The sequence below is a fragment of the Mercenaria mercenaria genome, chromosome 8 (genome assembly GCF_021730395.1).
Source record: "Mercenaria mercenaria strain notata chromosome 8, MADL_Memer_1, whole genome shotgun sequence".
Classification (NCBI taxonomy): Eukaryota; Metazoa; Mollusca; class Bivalvia; order Venerida; family Veneridae; genus Mercenaria; species Mercenaria mercenaria.
The window spans coordinates 37,391,615-37,414,736 of record NC_069368.1 but is presented as its reverse complement, the minus strand read 5'-3'; the positions used below and the strand labels follow the sequence as shown (position 1 = coordinate 37,414,736).

Sequence of the window (23,122 nt, the reverse complement as noted above, 5' to 3'; positions counted from 1 at the left end):
CTTTATTCAATAAATTAAGTCTGTGAAGTTCAAAAGTAATAAGTCGTATTTAGTTACTCTTGATGTGAATTCACTATAATACCAATTTACCGCATTCTGACAACGTAAAGGCGTGCAAGTTTTTCATGGACAGAACTAATCACAGTTAAGTAAACTCTCTAGTGAAAATATTGCTGAGTTGATACAAGATACCAGGTTGTCACAATATATGCCCGTCACAGCAAATTTCTTTACACTAGCACCTGTATTTGCATATGGAATTTTAATTTTCTAGTTGTTTACAATGTTTGTTTTTTTTTAGAAATTATTGTAATTCTTTTATTTTTTTAAGTCCATAAAAAAAAATTCTTACCAGGTAGAGATACCTTAAAATACACCCAAAATTTGAAAGTAACATCAATGTTGTACCACAGAAAAGTGGTCTTGGTTTTTCCCTACGGTCAATTATAAAAAAGTTACAATGTAAGTTATTTATAGTAACAACTAAGGGAAGTTAATCTTTAAAGAGAAAAAAAAAATCAAGAAAAAAAAAATTACAAGTCCATACAAAAATCCTTACCAGGTAGAGATAGCTCAAAATACACCTCAGAATTGGGTGTAACATGCATGGTGTACTACAGAAAAGTGGTCTCGATTTTTCCCTACGACTTGTAATGAAAAAGTTACAATATAAGTTATAGTAACAGCAAAGGGAAGATTTCAAAAGAAGGGACCAGTGCATGACACTTCGTCTCATGATGGTGTACAATTGTGCCATGTTACATCAAAATCCCTCGATGCATGAAGAAGAAATGCTCCGGACAAAGTCATTCTTGTATCTGACCTTTGGCCTCTAAGTGTGACCTTGACCTTAGACCTAGGGACCTGGTTCCTGCGCATGACACTTCGTCTCGTGGTGGTAAACATTTGTGCAAAGTTATATCAAAATCCCTCTATGAAACAAGAGGACCATGATGGTCCTGAATCGCTCACCTGTCCCCACATGACCCAGTTTTGAACTGAGCATGACGTCGTTTTTTCTATTATTTGACATAGTGACCTAGTTTTAGAGCTCATGTGATCCAGTTCTGAACTTGACCTAGACATCATCGAGATAAAAATTCTGACCAATTTTCATGAAGATCATTTGAAAAATATGGCCTCTAGAGAGGACACAAGGTTTTTCTATTCTTGACTAATGACCTAGTTTTTGAAGGCACGTGATCCAGTTTCAAACTTGACCTAGATATCATCAAGGTGAACATTTTCACCAATTTTCATGAAGATCTAATGAAAAGAATGGCCTCTAGAGAGGTCACAAGGTCTTTCTATTATTTGACCTATTGCCCTAGTTTTTGACTGCATGTGACCCACTTTCGAATCCGATCTAGATATCATCAAGGTGAACATTCTGACCAATTTTCATGAAGATCCATTGAAAAATATGACCTCTATGGAGGTCACAAGGATTTTCTATTTTTAGACCTACTGACCAAGTTTTGGAAGTCACGTGACCCAGTTTGGAGCTTGACCTAGATATCATCACGATGAACATTCTGACCAATTTTCATGAAGTTTCATAGAAAAATATGGCCTCTAGGGAGGTCACAAGGTTTTTCTATTTTTAGACCTCATGACCTAGTTTTTGACCGCATGTGACCCACTTTCAAACTTGACCTAGATATCATCGAGGTGAACATTCTGACCAACTTTCATGAAGATCCATTGAAAAATATGGTCTCTAGAGAGGTCACAAGGTTTTTCTATTTTTAGACCTAATGACCTAGTTTTTGAACCCATGTGACCCAGTTTCGAAGCTGACCTAGATATCATCTAGGTGAACATTCTGACCAATTTTCATGAAGATTCATTGAAAAATATGGCCTCTAGGGAGGTCACGAAGATTTTCTATTTTTAGACCTACTGAACTAGTTTTGGACCACACTTAACCAAGTTTCAAACCTGACCTAGATATTATCAAGATGAACATTCTGACCAATTTTCATGAAGATCCATTGAAAAATATGGCCCCTGGGGAGGTCACAAGGTTTTTTTATTTTTAGACCTATTGACCTAGTTTTTGACCGCACTTGACCCAGTTTCGAACTTGACCTAGATATCATCAAGGTGAACATTCCAACCAATTTTCATAAAGATCTCATGAAATATATGGCCTCTAGAGAGGTCACAAGGTTTTTCTATTTTTAGACCTACTGACCTAGTTTTTGACCGCACCTGACCCAGTTTTGAACTTGACCTAGATATCATCAAGATGAACATTCAGACCAACTTTCATACAAATCCCATGAAAAATATGGCCTTTAGAGAGGTCACAAGGTTTTTCTATTATTTGACCTACTGACCTAGTTTTTGAAGGCACGTGACCCAGTTTCGAACTTGACCTCGGTATCATCAAGATGAACATTCTGATTAATTTTCATGAAGATCTTGTGAAATATATGGCCTCTAGAGAGGTCACAAGGTTTTTCTATTTTTAGACCTACTGACCTAGTTTTTGACTGCACATGACCCAGTTTCGAACTTGACCTAGATATCATCAAGGTGAACATTTCTGGCCGATTTTCGTAAAGATCCCATGAAAAATGTGACCTCTAGAGTGGTCACAAGCGAAAGTTTACGCACAGACGGATGACGGACGCTGCGCGATCACAAAAGCTCACCTTGTCACTTTGTGACAGGTGAGCTAAAAAACAAGAGCTGTCACAGGAGACAGCGCGCCCGACTATTTCTATGCTGGATAGTGAAAATTGGCACATCTGAGGAAGCTGAGGCAGTCACTGGAGTGTTTAATGACTCCAATTTGGATGAAGGTATTGAACAATAGCTTATGTTTGTGTCAAAAAGGAATCAAGTAGTAACAGAAATAAAGATAAAGTTATCAAAACATTAAATAAGTATTATATATTTATTTTATGTTTTCCAGTGAATTATAGAATTTTCTCAGTGAAATAAAAGTGATAATCCACAGTTTTGAAACAGTAGATAATCATTTATAGATTTCACTGTTTTTGCCGAACTAGTTCCGGTCCTCCGTCGCAACTGAAGTAAAATTGTATACCGAGCGTTATGAATACCGGGAACCATAATGACGATGACGTTGTTAAAATGACGTCATTTGTGTTATGCTTTCTGTTGATCTTTCCCGCGATTTTCGACATTTATAAATTACGCTACAAAAGTAGAGTTTTACACATGAAATAAAAAGAAAATTTGTTTGTGTCAGTGAAATATCAATTTTATTTCACTCGTGAGCACCACTCCTGAAAATATCAGTTTTTGATGCTCACTTGTGAAATAAAATTGATATTTCACTGAAACAAACAAATAATTTTTTTTTTTGAAATATCCTCTATTTATATGCAAAAAGGGGGCATAATTCATGAAATACTGGTGCAAGAGTGATACACCTTGTATCATGTGGGTGATGACTTTGACTTAAATTGAATCAAACCCATTTAGGCTTTTTATTTTTGATTTTTCAGTTTATGGAACCGGCGCTCAAAAAGAGTTTTCAGGAAAAAATAAAATTGGAAAAACGTAATTTTTTTTATTTCCTGGCGGTGCGTAAACCAAAAAATAAGTATGATGTGGGTGATAAGGTGGAACAACTATTTTAACTTTGAATCAAATCATTCAGTAAAATCTGAGATAGAGTGATACTGCACCAAAACTTTAACGTGAAATTCTAAGTAAAAGGGGGATAATTTATCAAATATTGGCGCAAGAGTTATGACCCTTGTGTCATATGCTGTAAGTGATGATGTGGAACAACTATTTTAAGTTTGAACAAAATCCATTTAGTAATAACAGAGTTAGAGTGAAATTGCCAAAATTTTAACCTAAAATTCTATGTAAATAGGGGGCATTATTCATGGAAAATTGGTTCCAGAGTTATGGACCTTGTGTCATATGATGTGGGTGATGATGTAAAACAACTATTTTAAATTTGAATCAAATCCATTTAGTAATAACTGAGATAGAGTGAAAGTGCATCAAAACTTTAAATTGAAATTCTAAGTCAAAAGGGGGGATAATTCATGAAATATTGGTGTAAGAGTGATGGCCCTTGTGCCATTCGATGTGGGTGATGATGAGGAATAACTATTAAGTTTGAAACTAATCCATCAAGTAATTACAGAGATAAAGAGAAAGTGCATCAAAATATTAACCGAAGTGTGGACGCAGAAGGATGCCGACGCCAGGTCGAGTAGGACAGCTCTCCATTCTTCGTATAGTCAAGCTAAAAATGTAAAATATCAATTAAATTGAACTTATAAAGTGGTATGAATTATGTCAGGTCTACTGTGAATGTCCTGTTTTGACACTTAACATGATTAAGGAATTTAGCTAAGTGACTGGTGGTTATGGTTAATCTTTGCTATTTTTCTCCGCAAATTTCAATGAAGTTGCTTATTTCTGCCATATCTGTTTCATATTTAGTTTGGCCCATTGTAAAATAGAAATGCTTTCTTTGTCTTAGATCAATTTATCAACTTCTTTAGACTGGAAGTTGAAATTCACGGTAATAGGTATATGCAAATTTTGCATTGCAAAAAGCTATAACAAGAGGATCATGATGGTCCTGAATTGCTCACCTCTTCCCACATGACCCAGTTTTGAGTATGACATCGTTTTTTCTATTATTTGACATAGTGATCCAGTTTTTGAGCTCATGTGACCCAGTTTTGAACTTGACCTAGATATTATCAAGATAAAAATTCTGACCAATTTTCATGAAGATCCATTGAAAAATATGGTCTCTAGAGCAGTGTTCGAAATTCACGGTAGTCCGACAGCCCTTGGCTACCAAATTTCAGCTCGGGCTACCGATTTTCCACAGGTACAAGCCCGACTGGGCTACCGAATTTTCCTCATTTGTTTAAAACAAGAGGACCATGATGGTCCTGAATCGCTCACCTCTTCCCACATGACACAGTTTTGAGTATGACGTCGTTTTTTCTATTATTTGACATAGTGACCTAGTTTTTGAGCTCATGTGACCCAGTTTTCAACTTAACCTAGATATTTTCAAGATAAAAATTCTGACCAATTTTCATGAAGATCCATTGAAAAATATGGTCTCTAGAGAGGTCACAAGGTTTTTCTATTATTTGACCATTGACCTAGTTTTCGAAGGTACGTGACCCTGTTTTGAACTTTACCTAGATATCATCAAGGTGAACATTCTCACTAATTTTCTGAAGATTCATGAAAAATATGGCCTCTAAAGGAGTCACAAGGTTTTTCTATTTATACCTATGGCCTGGTTTTTGACGCATGTGACCCAGTTTCAAAACGACCTAGATATCATCAAGGTGACATCAGATCAATTTTCATAGAAGTCCATTGAAAATCTAAGGCCTCTAGAGAGTCGAAGATTTTAATATTTAGACTATGACCTAGTTTTGACACAGTGACCCAGTTTCAAACTTGACCTAGATATCATCAAGATGAACATTCAGACCAACTTTCATACAGGATCCATGAAAAGTATGGCCTCTAGAAGGTCACAGTTTTTTTATGATTGACTCATGACCAGTGTTTTAAGGACGTGACCGTTTCTAACTTGACCTGGATATATCAGGTGAAATTCCGACCACTTTTATGGAGATCTTCAAGTATGGCCTCTAGAGAGGTACAAGGTTTTCTATTTTTTAGACTCGACTAGTTTGACCACACATGACCTGTTTCAAACATGGACTAATTCATCAAGATGAATCGACCTAATTTTCATACAGATCATGAAAAATGGCTTTAGAGAGGTCACAAGGTTTTTCTATTATTTGACCTACTGACCTAGTTTTTGAGGCACGTGATCCATTTTAGAACTTGACCTAGATATCATCAAGATGAACATTCGACCAATTTCATACAGATCATGAAAAATATGGCCTTGAGAGTCACATGGTTTTCTATGATTGACCTACTGCCTAGTTTTTGATGGCACATGACCCAGTTTCGAACTTGACCTAGATATCATCAAGGTGAACATTCTGACAATTTTCATGAAGATCTCATGAAATATATGGCCTCTAAGAGGTCAAAGGTTTTTCTATTTTTAGACCTACTGACCTAGTTTTTGACCGCACTTGACCCAGTTTCGAACTTGACCTAGATATCATCAAGATGAAGATCAGACCAACTTCATACAGTTTCCATGAAAATATGGCCTTTAGAGAGGTCACAAGGTTTTTTCTATTATTTGACCTACTGACCTAGTTTTTGAAGGCACGTGACCCACTTTCGAACTTGACCTAGATATCATCAAGGTGAACGTTCTGACAAATTTTCATGAAGATCTTGTGAAATATATGGCTTCTAGAGAGGTCACAAGGTTTTTCTATTTTTAGACCTACTGACCTAGTTTTTGAAGGCACGTGACCCAGTTTCGAACTTGACCTAGATATCATCAAGGTGAATATTCTGAGCAATTTTCATGAAGATCTTGTGAAATATATGGCCTCTAGAGAGGTCACAAGGTTTTTCTATTTTTAGACCTACTGACCTAGTTTTTGATGGCGTGTGACCCAGTTTCGAACTTGACCTAGATATCATCAAGGTGAACATTCTGACCAACTTTCATAAAGATCCCATGAAAAATGTGACCTCTAGAGTGGTCACAAGCAAAAGTTTACTGACGCATGCACGCACGGACGGACGGACGACGGACACCGCGCGATCACAAAAGCTCATCTTGTCACTTTGTGACAGGTGAGCTAAAAAAACATGCTAATTAAACGAGAACTGCATCGTGATTTTCCAGACTGAGAAACGCTTATGGAATTATTGGTTTTTGCACTCTAACGTGTTGACAATCAAACACAGTGTCAAAGACGTAACCGCAGCGCTAATTGGCTGAATACAATCACCTCTAGCGTAACGGATAATTTGATTAGCTTTCACACTTCTCGCCACAATCTCACAAGTACCTGCAGTAGGCGGAGCTTAAATTATGCTATCAGCGTGTGTGTAAATGTGTATTCAGCGCTCGGTATTACATCTTACAAATTGTCAACAGTCCGAGTTGCAGTAATTGGTGAGTGCGGATCCTAAAAAATCGGGCATAACAGTTTAGATTTCGTTTTGGCAAGGAGTGTCATGTCCGATGCTTTTGGACTCTGACGATGCTGATCTGGACTGGAGTATTTCGAGTTAAAATTTTTCAAAAACATGGCAAACATATACTGTATGTCTTTTTTATTACTTCAAACATGCATAGAGATGTTTGTAAAACAAGATGTTATGTGGTGCAAAAATTATGTATTTTAAGGTGTTAAAAGTTCGGGCTAGTGAAACTGGTGTCGGGCTTGGAAAATTTTTAATCTGGTAGCCCGAACGGGCTATTGGATTCAAATCTGAATTTCGTACACTGCTAGAGAGGTCACAAGGTTTTTCTATTATTTGACCTACTGACCTAGTTTTCGAAGGTACGTGACCCTGTTTTGAATTTTACCTAGATTTCAATAAGGTGAACATTCTCACTAATTTTCATGAAGATCTTATGAAAAATATACTTTTATACCTACTGGCCTAGTTTTTGACTGCACATGACCCAGTTTCGAAACTGACCTAGATATCATCAAGGTGAACATTCAGATCAATTTTCATGAAGATCCATTGAAAAATATGGCCTCTACAGAGGTCAAAAGATTTTTCTAATTTTAGACCTACTGACCTAGTTTTTGACCACAGTTGACCCAGTTTAAAAATTGACCTAGATATCATCAAGATGAACATTCAGACCAACTTTCATACAGATCCCATGAAAAGTATGGCCTCTAGAGAGGTCACAAGGTCTTTTTTATTATTTGACCTACTGACCTAGTTTTTTAAGGCATGTGACCCAGTTTCGAACTTGACCTAGATATCATCAAGTTGAACATTCTGACCAATTTTCATGAAGATCCATTTAAGGGTATGGCCTCTAGAGAGGCCACAAGGTTTTTCTATTTCAAGACCTACTGACCTAGTTTTTGATCCAATTGATCCAGTTTCAAACTTGACCTATATATCATCAAGATAAACATTCAGACCAACTTTCATACAGATCCCATGAAAAATATGGCCTCAAGGGAAGTCACAACTTATTTTCATTATTTGACCTACTTTTTGATGGCACGTGACCCACTTTCGAACTTGACCTAGATATTATCAAGATGAACATTCAGAACAACTTTCATACAGATCCCATGAAAAATATGGCCTCTAGAGAGGTCACAAGGTTTTTCTACTATTTGACCTACTGACCTAGTTTTTGAAGGCACGTGACCCACTTTCAAACCTGACCTAGATATCATCAAGGTGAACATTCTGCCCAATTTTCATGAAGATCTCATGAAATATATGGCCTCTAAAGAGGTCACAAGGTTTTTCTATTTTTAAACCTACTGACCTAGTTTTGAACGCACGTGACCCAGTTTTGAACTTGACCTAGATATCATCAAGATGAACATTCAGACCAACTTTCATACAGATCCCATGAAAAATATGGCCTTTAGAGAGGTCACAAGGTTTTTCTATTATTTGACCTACTTACCTAGTTTTTGAAGACACGTGACCCAGTTTCGAACTTGACCTAGATATCATCAAGATGAACATTCTGACCAACTTTCATAAAGATCCCATGAAAAATGTGACCTCTAGAGTGGTCACAAGCAAAAGTTTACGGACTGACGCACGGACGGACGGACGACAGACACTGCACGATCACAAAAGCTCGACTTGTCATTTTGTGACAGGTGAGCTAAAAATAAATAGATCGGCAACTTGAAAGGCATATAGAGCAAATCTCGCCAAAAGATGTGACAACTGAATGAGATCTCATTATCCGGAAGTGATGTGTTCTCCGCGCGCCATTTTGTATGCGAAAGCAATTATTCACTGTAAATTAATTATCACCGTATAACCACGCTTCTTTTGATGGTAAGAAACGTGTACTTTGTGTTTTAACGACTATTTCACATTAAACTAATGTTGTTTTAGAAGTTAACATGTATTTTAAATGTAGTTTTAAAGGTACAAATTGTAACTCTATGCTCGCCAATGTTTGTTTTTACTAAGATAACGCAGATTCATGCTCTGACACGTGATCACGCGAGATTACAGCAAGCTGCCATTCTGTGTATTTTATACAGGGCGTTCGGTTGACCCGAGGTCCCGGGTTTTGACCTGCGAAAATCGAGAAAAACTCATATTTGACCCGCATAAAATATGCCACGTGCGTCGACTTGACTCGCGGAAATTTACTTTGATGCATCTCAAGTTCGAAAGTTCTGCCTCTTGTCAATCAAAATCCCAGTGAATTTCAATACTGTTTGCAGGCACAAGAGGAAATATGGCAGTAGGCGGAGGGTCGTATGTTAATTAGCTACTGACAGATGTCAGTCACGTCACGCGCCAAATGACACGTGATCATCTCACGGTTTGTATTTAGTACAATATGCCTTGTAATTATCAAAGGTGTTTATTGATCAATGTGTAAAAGTTAACTGATAAACAATGCAGCCTGAGATTATCATGTCTGTGCCACTTGTTAACTATTTTGTGTGCTTGATACGATAATTTACATGAGCCTGTCGACCGTCACGGTCTATAGCAAATTTATTATCATTGCCGAGGCTTTGTTTGGGCCAAAACAAATTAAATGCTTTAAATAAGCAGAAATTACACGTGGTATGATGAAAAAAATGAAATTTAAAACAGTTATTTTTTCGAGAATTTCAAAATGTTTACTTTCTTTTTCCGTATTTGTCACTCGTTTTCGCGACCGCCATTTTCGGACATTTTTATCAATTCTTACAAGATTTTTCTAGTACATTTTTTCTAGTACAACCTGAATAAAAAGCCAATACAGTGTAACTTCCGAAAACCGGACCTTTTGAAAACCGGAAACCTTTGAAAATCGCACGAAACTCAAGGTCCTGTTTTTTCTGTTCTTATTTCTATATACTTTTAACTTCTGAAAACCGGAACTTCCGAATTCTGAAAACCGGACGATTTTTGAAGCACCGTTTATATTTTAACACTAAAATTAACTTCCGAAAACTGAACAGCAAAATATTTGTTGGAATAAAAGTGTCACCTGATAATCCGAAAACGCTGTCAACATGTTCTTTGTTTACTGTTAGCGGCGCGCGTTTATTTTGACACGCTGTATAATCACAATGATCATTTGATGCAAAAGTAAGAAAGTAATTAGCGACTATTTTCATTTTTATTCAATTTATCAAAACGTAATGAATTAAATATCTTACGTGTTAAAAGCTTTCTTAATGCTTGAACGAAGAAAGATAGATGTTTTAAACGATAAAGTTACATTGACTATGCATTATCAACATAAATTAAAATTTAAGGTTGACGAACTCGGGACTCCAAAGAGAGTATAATGTAAGTGGAAAATGTTTGCGTTAATGCTGTTATTAAAGTTATGTTGTTTATTTTTATATTTGTTATTTATGTATTTATTATCCTTAATGTTTGTAATCAATTAATTTATTTATTTATTTATTAATTTCTTTATATGTAATTGTAAAATTAAAAAGGATAATAATCTTCTTCATCCTATGTGAAAGAAAAAATAATTCTTGTGCACCACGTCCACTTTGCCTACAAACTTTCAAACTTCTGCATATCGGAATCTTCCAAAAATCGAACTTTTAGGCTGGTCCGGAGGTCGTTCGATTTTCGAAGTTACACTGTAAAACGTCTGCATTTAAGACGAGAGATCCCAGAGTGATCTTGGCGCCCACCAATGTGTCATTTTTGTGTGTTCCAAATTTCAAGACTTACTGACTAGCTCAAGGTAAAATTTCATTTCCGTACACAACACTGTGCATGTGGTCTAAATTCGAAAGCTGTAACTTGAGAAATGTGAAAGTAGGTCACTAGATCAATTTCAAGGACAAAGTTCTTTGTACACAAAACTATGCATGTGCATCAATTTTGAAGACTGTAGTTTGAGAAATTTGAAAGTAGGTCACTAGGTCAATCTTAAGGTTAAAGTTTATTTCGGTACACAAAACTATGCAAGTGGTCCAAATTTGAAGGCTGTAGCTTGAGAAATGAGAAAGTAGGTCACTAGGTCAAAATCAAGGTCAAATTTCACTTCACAATACAAATCTATGCATGTGGTCCAAATTTGAAGCCTGTTCCTTCAAAAAAGTGAACGTAGGTCACTAGGTCAATATCAAGGTCAAAGTTTGTTTCGGTACACAATCCTATTCATGTGGTCTAAATTTGAAGCCTATAGCTACAGAAATCTGAAAGTAGGTCACTAGATCAATCTTAAGGTCAGAGTTCATTTCGGTACACAAAACTATGCAAGTGGTCCAAATTTGAAGGCTGTAGCTTGAGAAATGTGAAAGTAGGTCACTAGGTCAAAATCAAGGTCAAATTTTATTTCGGAATACAAAAACTATGCATGTGGTCCAATTTGAAGCCTGTACCTTCAAAAATGTGAAAGTAGGTCACTAGGTCAATGTAAAGGTCAAAGTTTGTTTCGGTACACAAAACCATGCATGTGGTCCAAATTTGAAGGCTGTGGCTTGAGAAATGTGAAAGTAGGTCACTGGGTCAAAATCAAGGTCAAATTTTATTTCGGAATACAGAACTATGCATGTGGTCCAAATTTGAAGCCTGTACCTTCAAAAATGTGAAAGTAGGTCACTAGGTCGATGTAAAGGTCAAAGTTTGTTTTGGTACAATTACCATGCAGGTGGTCCAAATCTGAAGGCTGTAGCTTGAGAAATGTGAAAGTAGGTCACTGGGTCAAAATCAAGGTCAAATTTCATTTCGGAACACGACATTATGCATGTGGTCCAAAATTTGAAGCATGTACCTTCAAAAATGTGAAAGTAGGTCACTAGGTCAATGTCAAGGTCAAAGTTTATTTCAGTGCACAAAACTATGCATGTGGTCCAAATTTGAAGGTTGTAGCTACAGAAATGTGAAAGTAGGTCACTAGGTCAAAATCAAGGTCAACTCATGTCAAGATTCATCTTGCCACTCAAAACCATACATGTGGTCCAAATCTGAATGTTGTAGGTTATTGACAAGAAGTTTTTATAAGCTTTTTCCCTATATAAGTCTATATGAACCATGTGACCCCCAGGGCGGGGCCATATTTGACCCTAGGGGGATAATTTTAACAAACTTGGTAGAGAACCACTAGACGATGCTACATTACAAATATCAAAGCCCTAGGCTTTGTGGTTTGGACAAGAAGATTTTCAAAGTTTTTCCCTATATAAGTCTATGTAAACCATGTGACCCCCGGGGCGGGGCCATATTTGACCCTAGGGGGATAATTTGAACAATCTTAGTTGAAGACCACTAGATGATGTCACATATAAAATATCAAAGCCCTAGGCCCTGTGGTTTTGGACAAGAGGATTTTCAAAGTTTTTCCCTATATAAGTCTATATAAAACATGTGACCCCCAGGGCGGGGCCATATTACACCCCAGGGAAATAATTTGAATCATATTGGTAGAAGACCACTAGATGATGCTTCTTACCAAATATCAAAGCCCTAGGCTCTGTGGTTTGGGGCAAGAAGATTTTCACAGATTTTCCCTATATAAATCTATGTAAATTACAGAAATAAACAAAGGGCCATAACTTACTAAAAATTTGTTGAACCAGTCTGATTTTCAGGGGGACACAACTAGGGTACCAATACATCATTCTGACAAAGTTTGGTCAAAATCCCCCTGGTAGTTTCTGAGGAGATGCGATAACGAGAAATTGTTAACGGAAGGGCGGACGGAATGACGGACGGACTGACAGACGACGGACCACGAACGCAGAGTGATTTGAATAGCCCACCATCTGATGATGGTGGGCTAAACAAGAGGGTCATGATGACCCTGGATCGCTCACCAGAGTAATATGTTTCAAATGTCAAACTGATGATTTTTGAAATTTTTTGGAAAATTTTCCAATGTACAATCAAGTAACCCTGGGGCGGGGCCAATTTTACCCCGGGGGTTTATGATTTGAATAAAGTTTGTAGAAGTCGACTAGGGCAATATTACATAAAGAATATCTAAGATCTAGGCCTTCTGGTTTATTTTAAGCAAATTTATGAAGATTTCCCAATGTCAATAAAGTAAACCCCGGGGCTGGGTCAATTTGACCCTGGGGGGTCAAGATTTGAACAAATTTTGTAGAGGTCCACTAGGCAATGCTACATGTCGGAATATCTAAGCTCAAGGGCCTTCTGGTTTATTTTTTGAAAATATTGAAGATTTTTTTTATGTACAATCAAGTAACCCCATGGGGGGGAGCCAATTTGAAACCCGGGTCATGATTTGAAGAAATTTTGTAGAGGTTACTAGGCAATGCTACATGTCAAAAATCTAGACTAGGCTTCTGGTTTATTTTTAGAAATTTTTGAAGATTTTCCTATTAAAATCAAGTGACCCCTGGGGCTGGGTCAATTTTGACCCTGGGGTCATGATTTGAATAAATGTTGTAGAGATCCACTAGGCAATGCTACATGTGAAATATCTAAGTCTAGGCCTTCTGGTTTTTTTTAAGAAAAATTTTTGAAGATTTTCATATGTAAAATCAAGCGAAACCCCCAGGGCCGGTCAATTTTGACCCGGGGGTCATGATTTGAACAACTTTAGTAGAGGTCCACTAGGCAATGCTACATGTCAAATATCTAAGCTCTAGGGCTTCTGCTTTTGAGAAGAAGATTTTTTAAGGTTTTCCTATGTAAAATCAAGTGACCCCTGGGGCGGGGTCAATTTTGACCCCGGGGGTTGATTTGAACAAAATTTTGTAGAGGTCACTAGGCCAAAGCTACACGTGAAATACCTAAGACCTAGGCCTTCTGCTTTATTTTTAGAAAATTTTTGAAGATTTTCCTATGTAAAATCAAGTGACCCTGGGGCGGGATCAATTTTGACCCGGGGTCATGTTTGAACAACTTTAGTAGAGGTCCATTAGGCCCAAAGCTACATGTCAAATATCTAAGGTCTAGGGCTTTTGGTTTTCGAGAAGAAGATTTTTTAGATTTTTCTATGTAAAATCAAGTGACCCCGGGGCGGGGTCAATTTTGACCCGGGGTCATGATTTGAACAAATTGGTAAGGTCCCACTAGGCATGCTTCACACCCAAAAATCTAAGCTCTAGGGCTTCTGGTTTTTGAGAAGAAGATTTTTAAAGTTTTTTTCCTTTCGTTGCCATGGCAACCAGGGGTTCTGCATGGAATCCAATTCTTTGAACAAATTTTTAGAGAAGACCATCCAAGGAACATCCCTGTGAAGTTTCATCAAATTGGTTGTTGGTTTAGGAGGAGATGTTGTTTAAAGGAAAGTGTGGACGGACGGACGGACGCCGGACGGTGAGCGATCACAATAGCTCCCCTGAGCACTTTGTGCTTGGTGAGCTAAAAATATGATCACTGTTGCCAAAGCAGCTCTTATTTAGAAGAATTTGCCAAGAATAAAATCATGCAAAGCACCAAACCCCACTCACTTTTAGGCAATGTGCAAAATAAGACAACTAAAATATGAATTCCTTAAGAAAATCGGTTATGACTAATGTACTTGTTTTAGATAAAGTCTGTGGGAGTTGCATTAATAACAGTATACATGTAGCTTGACCCCTGAAAAGCTGATCTTGACTCTTGAAAATTTGATTTTTACCCTTGAAAATTTAGGCTGAAGAGTCAATGACTCTTGTTTCAGAACCTACCGAAAGCCCTGTTATACTTCTTTGGTATATGCCATAAAATGCTAAAATTCCCCACCTCTGTTCTTTGAATGACAATAATGCAACTTTTACCTGGTGTTTTGATGATTTTTTTGCCGAATGGCTAAAGCTAAAATATAAATTAATTAAACAGAATAAAATTTATCCTTTCATAAAATCATTTTGTTATAAATACAGTCCACTGAATATAAGACTCACGGTAATTGGTATTGTTTCTCCCAGGGTTTCTTTTATTCTCGTTTGTTGCCTTCAGGTTGTCAAATAATTTAATGTTTATTATTTTCTAGACAGGAATGGTACAAAACTGACACACTGAAAATTTCAAGTGATTTGAATGCATATTGACGAAGCTATCAGCATTTTACTCAGTTTTCAAAAAAATCCTTATTTTTTTCTGGTGGTGTTAGCAAATTTGCCATAAATTATTGATTATGCAATTAACTGTAATATTTCTTGATGTATTTACTACAGAATATATCTTTTTATAACACAATGGTAATTTTAATGTTTTAAATTCTACAACTTATTTGTGATGAAAAGTCAAATCTAGACCCACGGGAATACGACAAACTCTTGGTCCATTTCTGCGGGTGAGGGTGGTATCAAATACAACAACAAAATAGGAAGTGGCTGTTCCTATGGTCCCGTAACAATAGCCTCACAGGCTATTCCTACGACTCTCTCGTAAGAATAGTGAAATAGCCCGCAGGTGGCTATTCCTATGGCTCTAAAGACATTTTGTATGTCCATCTTGTATTGCACTGCACTGAATTAATTCAACTTGTATATTTTCGAACAAATTGTTTACTTTTGTCAATCTTTATTTCTCTTCTCTATTTTTTACATGTCTTATCACAGAGACATGAAGGGAACATACAACCTGTAACACGATATTCAAAACATGATATAAACTTAGAATAATGACATATTTATTACTCACAATATTATTATTACATTCATTGAATTGATTGATTTGTTGGGTATCAAGACATTACACCTCTTGGACAATACACCCTTGGACTTTACTCCTCCAGGTCTTTACACCCTAGGACTTTACACCTCCCTTATTTATATATGACAGATATCTATTGTGTAGGCAATGATAATTATTGATTATTCAAGTTTAATTGATTTGATTAAATAGAAAGTGTTTGTCACTTTTATACTGAGTAATTGATAATTAAAAGTTAGGCTTTCAATATTAATCCACTGTTGATGGTAAATTAAATACATTGAAATTTTTAAAGAAATAAAAGTTAACTGTGTATTTTTTGTAGACTCTCAACTGAAAATATTTAACTAAATCATTGACATTTCCGCAATAGATAGATAGATATCTTTATTTCCCCCAATTGTGGAGTAAATGTTTTAAGAATGAATTCTGGCAGAGAAGGTCAAGACCAATTTAGGGGAAAACTTCTCTGTCCTCCTCGACAACTTTCTTGTATTTCTTACGCGAGACTCCTGCAAAATAATTGAATTCTATTGTGATTTCGTTGACTTAGATAGTTAAGCAGATTTTTGTCAACTAATGGATTTGCTTGAATGAATCTTTAGGGATCTTACTCTATGTAATATCTTACAAAAATCTCTAACAGAATAAATGAAAACTGAAAAATGTCAGAAAATCTTGCTCTAAATTTAATGTGACTGACCACCTATAAAGGGCTAGATTTTGGCAGTGGGTCAAGGGATTTCTGTCTTCACCAGCACAGTTGGGGGCTAATGACCATCACAGTATGGTTCCAATTAACAAGGGTCAATGTTTATTGGAGAGTCAGTCTACCTTACAAGTGTATCAATTAGTGAGAATGCGAAACAATGTAATTTATCTTAAAGTTATACTAGTTGCTTGTTTTTTTTTTTTTGGCATTTCTATGTTTTAGGATTCTCGTTTCATGATACACATGATAATATGAGGCAAATACAATATTGACATATAATATCATTGAGGCTAAATATTATACATTTAACACGGTTATACAAAGGGAGATGTTCCTTTCAATAGAGTATCAGATATATATAACTACATACAGCGCTTTTTTTTCTTCTATAGCAGGGGCCTTTTACAGGTGCCTTCCCCTCAGAAAATTTCTTTAGAATTGTGAAGTTTTCCCCTAAATTGGTCTTTACCTCAAGATTTTTATTCCCCTTTTACCAAAACACGTAGCCTATTTTCCCCAAAATCAAGGGTCTGGGCCCCTTCCCCTCTCAGTGAAAAAAAGCCTTGACATATCTCAAATATTCTAATAATTTCCTTAATGAACATGCATAGCTTTCTTTATTCAACATGATTATTTCAAAGGGTTTGTTTTCATACTGATACTTATAGGTATGTGCTTTACGTTATCAAATTTGTTACCAAATAATAACTAAAATAGCAATTATAACAATGCAATTTTAAGTTTCTAAGAGTTCAAAATTATAAAAAATTTTTTAAGTGAAAAAAAAAGGGATTTGGTAAAATATTTTGTTTAAACAGACATAAAACATATACAAATTAATTCAGTACGATGCAATTCAAGATGGACATACAAAACATCTTTAGAGCCGTAGGAATAGCCACCTGCTGGCTATTTCACTCTTCTTACGGGAGAGCCGTAGGAATAGCCTGTGAGGCTATTCTTAAGGGACCGTAGGAATAGCCACTTCCAACTATGGAGGTAATATAGAGATGGAGTGCGGACGAAGGCACTTCAAAGGTACACTGTGCGGCACCGTGGCTTTGTTATCCTCTGATAAGTACCTGTCAATCAGTAGCAACTAGGTGTTAATCGGATATCGTGTTGTTCCTTACGGAGTTAATCGAGTGAGACCCGATGAACAGCCGGAATAGTCCGATAATGGGATCGGGATGTTCCGATATTTTCCGTTTAGTAACTGCCTGACACTTCAAATACACATTCGGACATCGTTATTGACAACTTGGCAATTGAAGTTGAGGAAATACATGCATTTTCATGTCATCCACGGTCATGCAGTTATAACTGATTTACATCGAATTTGTTCTTCTTGGAAAGACTTTATTGTAAGTGTTACTTATGGCAAATAATGATTACGAAAACTAAGATTTTGAAGGGATTTTCTTTTCCAATGAATTAATTCAACTAACAAGGCTGTGGAGTGATTCTGACAGTGACTGGCCATATTGTCCACGTGAACACCCAAATGACAGAGAAATGATTAATTGCGAACATGTAAAATGCGAATCTGAATGGTGGCAATATTCGTTTGCCAATCTGAAAGCTGAAACTTTACCGGAGGGTCCCTGGATATGTCCAGAATGTAAAGACAAGAAAGCTATGAATACGAACTTTCACTTTATAATAAATGAGATTATAACGTAATATTACTGACCTACAAAGCCAATTTAGCTGTACAGAGCGTATATGGATATTAAAACATGTCTTGTCAATATGCTGGTACATTCTAGGCGAATAAGTGAAATGCAAGGCAAATATTAAAAAAAAAAATCAACATGTGCATCTTTACAGGCACTGAACTCCAGATCGTGCGACAAAATTGTGAGATTTTACACCAGCTTCAAATCTGCGAAATAAATAATCAAATAAATAAATAGATATATAGATAAATACACGAAGAAGGCGTTTGATAACTGAATAACTACTTAAATAAATAAAATTTAAGCTATATGAATGACTTACATAAACTTGTAATCAAGACCAATTATATAAAATATGCAGTCTAAAACATGGTGATTATCTAAAATGCTCGCAACTGCTCACGTTTTTAATGCCCAGTAAATGAAAATTTGATACCTTAACTTTAATTTAGCATGTCAACATTTTTTAGAAAATTTTAGGAAATCAAAAAGAATTTAGTTTAAAATGACTACATAGTAAACTGTAAATGCTTACTTTAATGAGTCACTGTTATCTCAAGAGTTACAATATCACAGAAACGAATGCTTTAAGAAGTAGTACATTTACCCTACTGATGAATCCCCAGCAGTGTGCATTGTTTGTATTAATTAGTTTCAAAATATGACATGTGCGCATATGTCACCCACAACTTACGTTTTGTTGAAATTTTGATGCATCTGCTGATTTACGATAAAACCGCGGTGTAGTGATGGGCCGATTAGCAGATATAATCGATTGACGGCTAGAAAAGTCCAACCGATTCCGATAATCGATTATGTTTTCTCAGAGTCGATAGCGGGTACGAATCTACACGGGTATGAACGAAGGTTTCCGAAGGGAAATACGGTGCGTGAGAATTTATGTTTACCTTAGAAATATCCGAAATATGGTCTACCTGCATGCATAACGGATAAAACAGAAGTATGCCGACACTCAAACGTTAGTATTTCGTTTCAGTTATCCAATGAAAATGGATTTAACATCTTACAGTTAGGATCAGCTGCTAACATGGCAGCGTCCATAGCGTCAATAAAAGTGGGGCCAAAAAAAATAGCGAAACTTTGATAAATTTTCATATTTTACAACGGTATGCCCGAGGGAATTTATCTGTTGAAACTGGACACTAATGCCGTCAAATTTCCGTGTCCATGACGTAATTTCAATGGAAAGAACTTTGGTGTTTTTATGCAGTTGCAGTTGTCATCGAGTTGTCATGATTTTGTTCTGCCAAAATTCCGTTTACCCAGTATCGCTGACCAGTGTACATATAACAGATTAAACTCTGATTTTTATCTGATCATTTTTTACCAAGCTTCATGACATTGTTATATGCCATAGCAACAAGTAGTTGGAAGATGGTGCTACTCAGTAGTGTCAGGCTATGGTAACCATTGTATGAAAATATTAATATTACCGAAAAATAACTGAATTCATTTAATGATTTTCTACAATCACTATTTTTGTCAGCCAGAGAAAGACTGTACTTCCTTGCTGTATGCTAGATATTTTACAGGTACAGGTATACCAGTCAACTGTCACAAATGACAGCTATGAGTCTATGATACATGTATGTAAACCAGATTACAATTTATTGTTGTTTCCCTGTCTGCAACTAATTAGGCATTACTAAACAAGTTTCTGTTTACCATGAACCAGCTTTAAAACATCTGATTAATGGTAGTTCTTTATTTTTCAAAAGAGCATATGAATTTTATCAAAAACAGTCACTTTAAAGACATGACTATCTGAATAAACAAGTATGAAAATAAATTACATTCAACCGATTATTTTTCCGATACATCGCATCGGTTTGCTAAACGATTCCAACCGATAATCGGTTGGAGTTTTCCAACCGATGTCCCATCACTACCGCGGTGCCCCACAGTGTGTTCAAAGGATTATGTTAATTACATGTGAAACGGTGATAATTAAGTGACTGTGGTGATATCTCTCGTAGGATTCTGAAAGAAGCTCAGCAAGGAACAACATGTGGTATAATAAATACTTATCACCAATTATCTCGTCCGCACTCCATCTATATTACCTCCATGTTCCAACAAAATGATTATATATAAATGGGATAACATTAGTTCAATAACATTAAACTTGCACAGGGCGCCTTTTAATATTTGGACGTTCAACATGTCCCTGTGTCAAGTTTAATGGAATGTCAGCCATCTGCATAGCACAGATTACGACTTTATTTTATTGAAGTGTAATGTAGGAAAACTCTCAAACACGTGAAACATTGGTTTACCGTAACTAAAACTGCACCACCAATCACTTCCCCGGCGCATTTCACAGAAACTTCTAGCGTAATTTATTGAAATATCACGAACAATAAAACACCGAATAAATATATAGAATCAATTATACATGCTTAGACGAAAACAAATACGTTTAGGCCTAAAAAAAAAATATGTTTGTTTCCTGTAACCCGACCGACCGTAAGTTTTTACCGCCGACCGCAATTTTTTTATGGGCTAAAATTCGAGATTCTGATCATATCTTTATTGATTATAGGGATAATTTAGTTGCACCCGACCTCGTCGCGCATAGTCACGAACGTTCCTGGTTCTGTCGACATGAAACAACATGGCGAAAAGCCTGTTTGTCGGTAGACTCGAGGTTCCGGGTTTTCACCCGCGAAAATCGTGAAGTTTTCTTTGATGCATATCGAGTTCAAAAGTTCTGCCCCTAGTCAATCAAAATCTCGGTGAATTTCAATACTGTTCGCCGCCACAAGCGGAAGTATGGCAGTAGGCGGAGCGTCATATACTAATTAGCTACTGACAGATGTCAATCACGCCACGCGCCGACTGACACGTGGTTATCTCGCGGTTTGTATTTAGTACTTCATTATGAAAGATGTTTATTGATCAAGGTGTAAACGTTAATTGATAAACAATTCATAGAAGAGCAGTCTATTATCACGTTTGTACCACTTGTTCAGGGGTCACGCTGTCGGTTGCACTTGAGCCATTTGCGACAAAAGATTAATTGTGGCCCCGAAAATCTCTAATTGGCAAAAACGGCCCGAAGCTATGTCTGTCTGCAAAACGATGAACTTTGCCTGTTACACAATGTTTACTGAACGAAAGGAATCAGTGTAGAAAAAAAACTTGTATGAACAACATCTGTTATTGAAAGGCGGGAGCAAATTTTCAACAATTTTATTTGATTAGTAATTTAATTTATACAGGCCTCGACCTTACCGGTGGACCGTTGGACCGACGCACCCAAAATCGGCAGGTCCACTATCAAAAGTTGGGTAGACCGACGGTCAACCAATTTTCAGTCACGGGGTGATGGGGGGTGGGGGATCGTACCCATATCGGCGAATTCACAAAACCAAAGTTGATTTTGCCTTAGTACGGCATTCTACAGTTATAAGCATTGGCGAGTTAAAGTCAGGATAGCACAAATGGACTACTCCACCGATCGGGTGAGTGGTTTTTGCGTGGTAACTTTACCAAATTGAGTAATTACATCAGGCAAAATTACCTGGATTGACTGGAATTTACCCGCGAATCGTAAAAATATCAAAACGTCATGCTGGTAATTTTCCATTCCACAAGCACGTGCGCCCTATCGTAATACTTAATTTACATCGCAGTTACTTTTGACACAAAAAACGCGCGTAGTGAATTCATCTTTTAATATATTCGCTTCAGATATTCAACACCGCTTGAGAACTAATACAGTTTGAATTCTATAACAATTTTAATAAGACATCGACAGGAATGTAGGCAAAACTCTTTTAAAACGATCAAATTTTCATATAATGTTTTGTAAAATTTCAAACAGCGCGATCTTGATTATTTATTTCCTTTTTAAAGTAAATAAACGGTACATACTATGGTAATAAAATTCAGACTTTTGACCAGAAAGTACAAAAAACACAATTAAAAAATCTTAAATAATGAAAAAGCGGCAGCAATTTAAATACATGGAGTAAAACGATTTTTTGGCAAACAGATTTCTGTTAGCACGGCAGAATAGGTTACGTGACCTCATGAACGTAAATAGAAATGTGGTTTTAAAATGTGGCAGTATGATGTCGTTGCGATTTTTAATAAGTTTTAAATGAGTCTTCGTACATATATTTTTTGACACAACACTTTGTTAGATATTCTTCTCAAACAATAATGTAAATTTCTTGAGGGCAAATAGGTCAGTATCGTTCACGATCTGACACATTTACATGTCAGTTTATTCGGGATATTGCACATTCGCTTTTTAAAAAATTAAAGAAAAAACTTTTTTACTGATTTCTTCTCAACAATTAAAGGAATCGAGAAAGTACGATCAGACAGTGATGTGTCACATGGCGCGAAAACATGACGTAATGCAATGACAATCTCGTGGAAACTGTACCGCTTTGATCTCCAATGCAGATGCCACAATAACCGACACACTTCTTTTAGCTCTTTGAGGGGGTGTTAATTGATGATGAAAACGAGGCCAATTACTTAGTTTATCATCAGAATGATTACCGATAATTGTTGATGTTTTTTTTTTCACTTTCAACACTGGTGCTGATTGTGTCCATATTTTGGGACACTTTTCAAAATAATTATTTTTCGGGATAACAGATTGCTACAGTCTTCCATTTTTAATTATTTAGAAATAAGTCCTGTTTCTTTGAGTCATATGAAGTTATGATGTCTACAGCAATTTATGAGATAGAATTGGAGGTCCACTAAAGTCTGAGCAGGTCTACTAGATTTTAGCAGTTGGTGAACCTGCTGGCAACTGCTGAAGAAAGTTAAGGTTGAGGCCTGATTAGGCAGTTAATTGGCGATAATAAGGTTACTAAACACTGAAATGTTCTGACACCTACTAAAAAAAATTAAAAAAAAAAAAAAATTCCCTACCTACCGACCCCCATATTTTTCAGCATGTTACAGGAAACAAACATATTTTTTTTTATGCCTTAGCCTACGACACTTGTAAAAGTCTGCGGCCATTATTTAACGCATGGGTACCGCCGAACGCATGTGGACTAGCCTTTTAAAC

General features: G+C 36.4%; 1 protein-coding gene across 2 annotated transcripts in view; it reads right to left on the bottom strand.

Annotated features, from left to right (window-relative positions):
* LOC123566567 (translocon-associated protein subunit beta-like) overlaps positions 1-23,122 on the bottom strand; it is a 59,934-nt gene that overhangs the window by 35,714 nt on the left and 1,098 nt on the right. The gene's annotated exons all lie outside the window — the stretch shown is intronic.